The following is an 8,300-nucleotide window of genomic DNA, read 5'->3' as shown; positions in this document are numbered from 1 at the left end:
CAATGGATTAAAAATCAATAAGTGAGTAGCGGTATTTTGGAGCTTGAGACAAAAACCGTGTTCCGCAGTGTTATGAATAAAGATAAAATACTCTGACTGCATATTCTTTTTGTTCTAAAATCTTATCAATGGGCCGAGAACACAAATTAATCACACCCCTCGTTATCCTTATTCACCACCAAACATACATTGATGCCAGTGTAGGGTGGCATTCGCTCCCGCCGTATCCTTCAGTGAACGATTGACGTTTGGCTCCACACGGCGTCTGCGCACATCCTTTCATCCATTTTATCACTCAATTGAACTGTCCAATACTTTACATATCATAGAAAATGTGTACACGGCAGCGGGCTTTCGTTTGCTGAAAATTGTCCTATTAAATGAAACCGATACATATCATTGCAGTTCGGAAGTAATTGTTATTAATCTTTATCCGAGAAGCGTGATTCTCATACATATCATTAGATTTAAAAGCTAGAAAGTGGTTAAGTGCAGTGGTTAGGTGCAGTGAAACTTTTAATTCGAGAAGTGTTGATTTTAGCCACCACTTAATTTGATAGAGGTGACAAGATATACATGCAATAGAAGTATCATCAACGAGTTTTGAAAGTCTTGGCAGCGCGAAGGTGCACAATCATTCAATGGTGTTAAACTAGAAGATTTCTGTGGGGTGCCCTCCGTGGTTTCGCAACGACGGTATTTTGGTTGAGAAACTTGCAAGAATTGCTTGAAAAGCGCCACAATTGTACCACAAGAAAATATTCATGTGTGTGTTTGTGTTAGTGTGTTGATACAATTGGAACTTCGTAACGATCAACATAGATCGGGAAAAAGAAGAGAACCAAAAATAGATTTGTGAAGAACGTCAATGTTTATATAAGTAGAAGATATCTGAACTACAACAATTAGCTTGTGCATACAGTGAATAAACAGTTCTCCGATACAACAAAACATACTACAAGATTCAATTCAACCAACAAAGGACGTGTCTAGGCGTTATACCAGTAAGTAATGCTTCTTTCATTCGGAACGACCTATGACTTTACGTCCATTCGACTTTTTCTTCTCCTTCTTGGCATTACGTTCTCACTGGGACAGAGCCTGATTCTCTCCTCTCCTCAATAGTTGTTAACTGAGATCTTTCTGTGCCAATGTTGCCATTTTTGCATTCATATTTGTATCGTGTCGCAGGTACTCTATGCCTTGACTCTGATACTCTATGCCCAGGGAAGTCAAGGAAATTTTCATTACCAAAAGATCCTGGACCGACCGAGAATCGACCCCAGACACTTTCAGCATCGCTTTTTAGCCGCGGACTCTCGAGATTTTTCAAGAAAACACTCAAATGGATGATCAACTCTTCTATCATGCAAGTCCTCTACATTTAAAAGTAGTGAGAATATCAATTCTTCCTTCCTTTCTTCCTTCTGGCGTTACGTCCCCACTGGGACAGAGCCTGCTTCTCAGCTTAGTGTTCTTATGAGCACTTCCACAGTTATTAACTGAGAGCTTACTATGCCAATGACCATTTTTGCATGCGTACATCGTGTGGCAGGTACGAAGATACTCTATGCCCTGGGAAGTCGAGAAAATTTCCAACCCGAAAAGATCCTCGACCGGTGGGATTCGAACCCACGACCCTCAGCTTAGTCATGCTGAATAGCTGCGAGTTTACCGCTACGGCTATCTGGGCCCTTATATCAATTCTTACCTTTGCAATATCCACTGTTCGGAATATGATTCATGTTCGGAATTTGAAACAAAACGGTAACATAATCATTTGATATTTGAACCGACCTTCACCGGTTTAACGCAGTAATAAGTAGAGAAACAGGTCATGTGTCTGTGAGGACGTAATGCCATGAAGAAGAAGCACATTTATCATTTTGGTAATTTGTTTCGGCGTATCAACACAAAATATATACATTAAAAACGAGTTCATCGTTGTATGAATATTGTACCTGGATGATGATGTCTCAGTTAAACTATTGCGAATCTTTCTGTCTATTATAGCCAGCTGTAAGTGGTACTTGATATTTATTGCCAGTGAGGTTCATTTTTCAACCGATAATTCAATTGATCCATTCAGAACATGAATAGAAATGAGGAATTAAATTTGCCCAAAAAAAATCTGTATCGTTTGTATGATTTTACGAAGAAGTATCCACCTTGCGCAGTTGGTGGGATTGACAGAAACTCCTCTGCGAAGCAAAAATGAGGCGTTTTCAATGTTCATCTGAGAAGTACAAATTGAACTCAAAATTCATAACAAAAATCTTCAAATGAGCGACATGGCGACAAAATGCGAGAATTTTTTTTCTGTCACTCTTTCTTTCTTGTTTTTTTACCCACTAGAGTGGTTCAAAAAATCGTTTTTATTCCACATCGCTCATTCGGTTCTAGGTCAAATTCTGAGTGCCCTCCCAAAATTTGAGCTCATTTGGATGAAAACTGAGACAGCACAAGCCCTTCAAAACTTGTATGGGAATCAGTATGGGAAAAGCAAGCATTTCATTCAATCGGTCATAGTTTTTGCCCACGTGCTCTTCAGGTTTAGAACCACGCTGATACTGTTGAATACGTTTATCAGCTACAACTAAGTTGCACTCATTCTTAGAAACAATTTCTATTTTACGAAGACGAAAAACAATCATGTTAGCGGAATTTGGGGCAGGTGTGCCACCTTAAGCAAATTGTTCTCTTACTATGCCTAAAGCTTAAAAAATCCACCAATTCAGCCTCATGATGCTAGTTTTGCATCTTTTTATAATCACTGTGCCATTTATAAAGAATGAAATTTCGAAAAGTATTAATTTTGGAGCTTGTAAAATATCATCCGAAATATCCTATTTTTCGACACTATGGGGCAAGACGGCCACCGAATGAACATCGCATGTAATTCTACTTGCAATAAAATTTTCTTTATTTCCTATTAATATTACTTACAAAGCAGACGCTAATCGATATTTTAAAAAATAATTTTAATTTAACCGGAATAAGTGGATGCTTTATAACAAGGTTCAAAGCATGTGTAACTCTCTATTACTTAATTCGAATAACTAAAATGGTTATTTTTGTTTCCATTCAATACAATATATGTATTACCCTTGTATTACTGCGAATATGTATAATATTACACTAGATCAGCACTAAATAACGGTTAAATATTAATGTAGAGATGTAAAACGGTACTTAATAAGCCTAAAAGATGTAATTGTAATATTTTGAGAAATCACTTTGGGGGGCGAAAATGTTAGTTATTCCCCTACTACACTTCAGAAATCACTATTGGTGCCTCATTTTGGTTTATTATTATGATTTTGTTGATGATGTTTACTTTTTTTTAATGTTTATTTCAACAATTTGTGTTAACCAAATAGGTACCACACTTGCCCCAATAAGTATACCTTTCAAGCAAACTGGATTTCGTGTATAAAACTAAATATTTTTTTCGTTCAAATGCCACAATAACGTATACATTTGAATAGTTTCACGATGAACAGTAATTTACCATTTACCATGCTATTTAGAAACAACGAAATCTTATAAAAATCAACTAAAATTTGATTGTCTTTGCAAAAGTCGATGTAAATACGTGAAAAATAGAGCAATTTTCATCATATTTTGATCATTGTATTGTGAACTATAAGGGAACATAATGTTAAGCTCATAGCGCATCCTTAGCTGAGTGGTTAGAGTCCGCGGCTACAATGCAAAGCCATGATGAAGGTGTCTGGGTTCGATTCCCTGTCGGTCCAGGATCTTTTCGTAATGGAAATCTCCTTGACTTCTCTGGCCATAGAGTATAATCGTACCTGTCACACGATATACGAATGCGAAAATGGCAACTTTGACAAAGAAAGCTCTCAGTTAATAACTGTGGAAGTGCTCATAAGAACACTAAGAGATGTAGGCTCTGTCCCAGTGCGGACGTAACTGCCAAGAAAAAGAAAATTGTTAAGGAAAGGGAAAATATATTGTAGTTTTTATAAAAAGCAAGGGTGGCTCACTTGCCCCGAAGTCCGCTACCGAAACCCGTCTCTTTCAAATTACATTCAAATTAACCAGCCAGTCTCAAACTAAACGCTGGTCTCATTCGAAGAAAGGATGCGATGCGCTTTGCAGGACATTGACGGGAAGCAAACAGGTATGAGCGTTACAAACCTTATGTGAGAGAGGGAAAGAATACAAAAAAAATAGTTCCAAGGCGACTTGACGTGTAGTGAAGTGGAAACCAGACGAAGGCATAATACAGTGAGACAGGTGGTAGGTACGTTACCCCTAGGGAAGCAAGGGACACGAACGGTGACTTGCACACTGTGCACGGCACATAAGTCATTGCATTGTGTCATTCGTCCCTTCGCTATCGACACGCAATTCTCATCGCATTTCAATGAAGCAGAGCCAGCTCTGACGCGAGGACGAAAATTACGGAGAAAGGTTATGTAAGGGGCGATAAAAAATACTCTTACCTGGTTGTGCACGAATCTTTCGGGAATAAATCGTACTTTACACACTTAAAAAAATTACGGATTACGGTGAAATTTCACCGTAATCTCAACAACTGAAGGTACGGTGAAAAATCACCGAACAATCTGTAAAGTCTTTGAACAAAATCATAAAGAAAAACAAGAAAATGGCCCGACCTGGAACCGAACACTCGACCTTCCTATCAGGAAGCAGACTTGCTACCACTAAGCCAGCTTTCACTACTTGATAGGGGTGTGCAAAAACTTAAAGAAAAGGAAGCTCTTGCCTGCCAGAGCGGCTTTCACACGATTTCACCGAAACTCGGTGAAAATAATGCTGTCACCGAACTGTTCTTTAGTATTTCACAGATTTACCGTAAAATTGTGTTTTTCACGGATTTCTTTAGGTAAAATAGTAGATTTCACGGATTTTCTCTGGTAAAATAGTTGATTTCACGAATTTTGTCTATAAAATAGTAGATTTTACAGGAAAATATGTATTTTTGTTACTTACAGTTCAAATTCGGTGATTTATTTCACAGGATACTGTGATTTATTTTAAGTGTGTAAGAAGGCGAAGTTTTAAGAAAATTTTCATTTTCTACTATTTATCCAGAAATTTTTCAAGTTTTTTAGACAAAGTGGTAATGATAAAATAAACACCTGGCTGATTTCAGAGCAATCAGGCTTGAGTGAGTTTTTTTTATCACGAACGAATATTTAAGAGAATAAAATAAAATGTTTAATGGTACATTTAAAGGATGCAATTAGGAGACAACTTTTACGTCAACGATACAATTTTTAAATTATTTTCTGCACAATAGCTTGGCGTGGTAAAATGAACACCATTAAACAATCAAATAATGAAACTAATAAGGAAATATGACGATATATTACTAACGATCCCAGTATATGACCCAGTATATGTATGTTTTTTATTGTCGTTTATTATGTACATTTTTAAACTCTATGCTGAATCATTTTCAAAAGTTAAACTAGATTTTGATGGATCGTCCTTAACTTAATGAAAGCTTTGCTCGTAAATCGAAATACAATGCATAGTGGTCCAGATAACAGTTTCACGAGGAAAGATTCATATAGAGCTTTAGAATGAAACATTAGACGAAAACGGTCTTCTAGAAAGTTGTTTGTAGATGGATGGATATTGCACAAAATATTTAATTTCAATTCTTATGTGCCAATGTATTGATTGCAATCCATTGATATGTAATTAAATTAAACTTAGAATAATCAAGAATACATAGAAAACTAAATTTCTCTGTAAGTGTAACTGACAAAACTGAAACAACATGATATATATGACTTTCTAATACTAACATCGCTTAATGTTGCCACCGATACCATCACGACGAACGAAGCATTTTTGCTAGTGAATTCTCAGATGCACATGAAAACCAAGAAAATACAGCATGCTTTGTTCTTAATAATACAAAGAAACAAAAATCTTCTGGTGTTAGCAACCAAAGACAATCTTCCCGGTTGAAAAAATTGATAGTATTAATATGAAAATGTAAGTTATATACTGAATAATTGAATAAATAAAATTTAAAAAAAAATCTTATTTGTACCATAGAAAAGAAAGAATCCCTTTTCAGTGTAATGAAAAATTGAGGCAGAAACAGTTTTTTTCAGTTTTTCTTAGCGGTGGAATTTTTCATGAAAAATATCATCCATTCCAACTTATACTTCATTAAAACCAATCCCATATTTTTTTTTCAGATGTTTTAGAAAATTTGCAATTGCTTTGATAAAAAATCTTTGTTTTTCCGATGCTTCGATTGAAATATGGGTTTTTCAAAGAAAATGCTTATATGGTCATTCTCCACAAAATTGGCCATAACTCAAAAACGAAAAAAAAGTACATTCGAAAATTTTCAGCGATTAAAGCTTATGAAATTACCTTCTCAAAAATATTTTTTTGAAAGTTTTCCACTAATTGGAACATAGTTTTTCCAGCTTTTCTTTACGAATTTTCTCAACGGTGGAAAATTTTGTGGAAAGCTGTTTCCAGTTAATATTATTTTTATTCCTAAGAAAATTTGCTTTCATTTTCATAAAAAAACTTTGTTTCTACGATGCTTCTTTCTTGAGTTTTGATTTTTCAAAGAAAAGGCTCAAAATGGCACATTTGCACATATTTTACAAAATTGGCCATAATTCAAAAACGAAAAAAAGTACATTTCAAAAATTTCAGCGATTAAAGCTTATGAAATTATCTTCTCAAAAATATTTTTTTAAATTTTCCGCAAGTTGGAGCATAGTTTTTCTGGCTTTTCTTTACAAATTTTCTCAACGGTGGAAAATTTTGTGGAAAACTTTTCCCAGTTAATATTTTTTTATTCCTGAGAAAATTTGCTTACATTTTGATAAAAAAAACTTTGTTTCTACGATGCTTCGTTCTTGAGTTATGATTTTTCATAGTAAGTAGTGTCAGAGGAAAACAAAAAAAAATCCAAATGAGTTTTCCGAGAAAATAAGCGACCCTGAATTTTTCTCATTTTTTTATTCATATATTGATGAGCCCTGCCTGTGGAAAAAATTTCATGGAAATCTGAGACCCTTCGGCCCACTTTGTACGGAAATAAAAAAAATCCCCAACACGAACTGACATTTCGTGGAAAGGATAGTGCTCGAATGTAAATAGTATGGATACAAGGTTTTACATTTAGTCTGACTACTGTCGAGAGTAGCATTTTGTCTCTAATACAAGAGTGATTAAATAATTGAAAAAGTGTCATCCATTTTACCAAGAATCCATATGCGATTCGCAATATTTTGTTATTCAATTTGATTGACGATCTTCCAACATTTTGAGCAACCTCTAGCCTTTTTTGACATTTCATGCTGCTTTTTCGTTCAGGAATGTTCTGCGTTTCGAGATAAGCTGATCTTCAATGGATACAAGCCAACTTTTGTCACCTCAGTTACCCTTACCTGACACATAGAATCAGCAAAGTTTTAATTTTTACTAGTTCAATGCTTCTACTGCAAACTCTGTTATTCACCCGAGGGCATCAACATTGTCAGTAAAGCCATATATTTGCTAGAGAGCTGGAAGTCACAATAATCCAATAAGCCATAAGAAGAGTTACCTACACCTAACATTCAATTCGCTTGAAAGCATTTTCTTAAAGCATATTTTTCCTGCCGCTTCTGATTTCCGCATTCAAAAATCTTACCCACGTCCGTGAGATCCGGAATTCAAATTATGATCCCGAGCACTCTTTCCGAATGCTTCTATTAGATGAGCTGATAGTCTTCACGAAGAACGATGATATGTCAAAAGAATAATAAATAAAGAAAACATTATGTTCACATCGTTGAGTAATACAATAACTTGTTAATAAGTTTTACAACGAATGATGATATTTTAAAAGAATAATAAATTTATTGGAGCTAAGTATTTCAGTCAATGTACAAAAATACTACTAAATAGTTTCTTTCAATAACCATTGAAATTCTAGATTTCGGCATAATTCAAGTTGCAAATAGAAAGGTGTATGGAATTTAAAAATAAGACTACAAAAATGTCCCATTTTTTTTATTCAATAACAGGCAATAATTCATATTATTAAAAAAATATACGTTATCCCATTCAACCAAATTTCATTTCGACTAAATGTACTTTCGACCAAATGTCATTCGACGACCTTAGTACATTGCCATGCTATAATGATTGAAGGGTGGAAGCATAGGGAAAAGGATTCTTATCCGTCTCAGGTTCTAGCGATTGCGAATAGGTTGAGTGTGATAGAGTGAAATTGAAGATAAAACTACAAAGTACGTGGAAAGGGACGGGCCAAGGATTGA

At 35.1% G+C, this 8,300-nt stretch overlaps 1 protein-coding gene across 1 annotated transcript in view; it reads left to right on the top strand.

Moving 5' to 3' along the window:
• The first annotated feature begins 308 nt into the window (after positions 1–308).
• The window catches only part of LOC110679566 (protein couch potato), a 592,279-nt gene continuing 584,287 nt past the window's right edge, over positions 309–8,300 (top strand). Inside the window, exon 1 of the mRNA XM_021854566.1 lies at positions 309–1,004. The gene's annotated coding sequence lies outside the window, so the exon portion shown is untranslated. The remainder of the gene's footprint in view (positions 1,005–8,300) is intronic.

This window comes from Aedes aegypti, chromosome 3, assembly GCF_002204515.2.
Source record: "Aedes aegypti strain LVP_AGWG chromosome 3, AaegL5.0 Primary Assembly, whole genome shotgun sequence".
NCBI classification, from domain to species: domain Eukaryota; kingdom Metazoa; phylum Arthropoda; class Insecta; order Diptera; family Culicidae; genus Aedes; species Aedes aegypti.
Note: the sequence above shows the minus strand (reverse complement) of the source record. Positions and strands in the feature narration are given on the sequence as shown.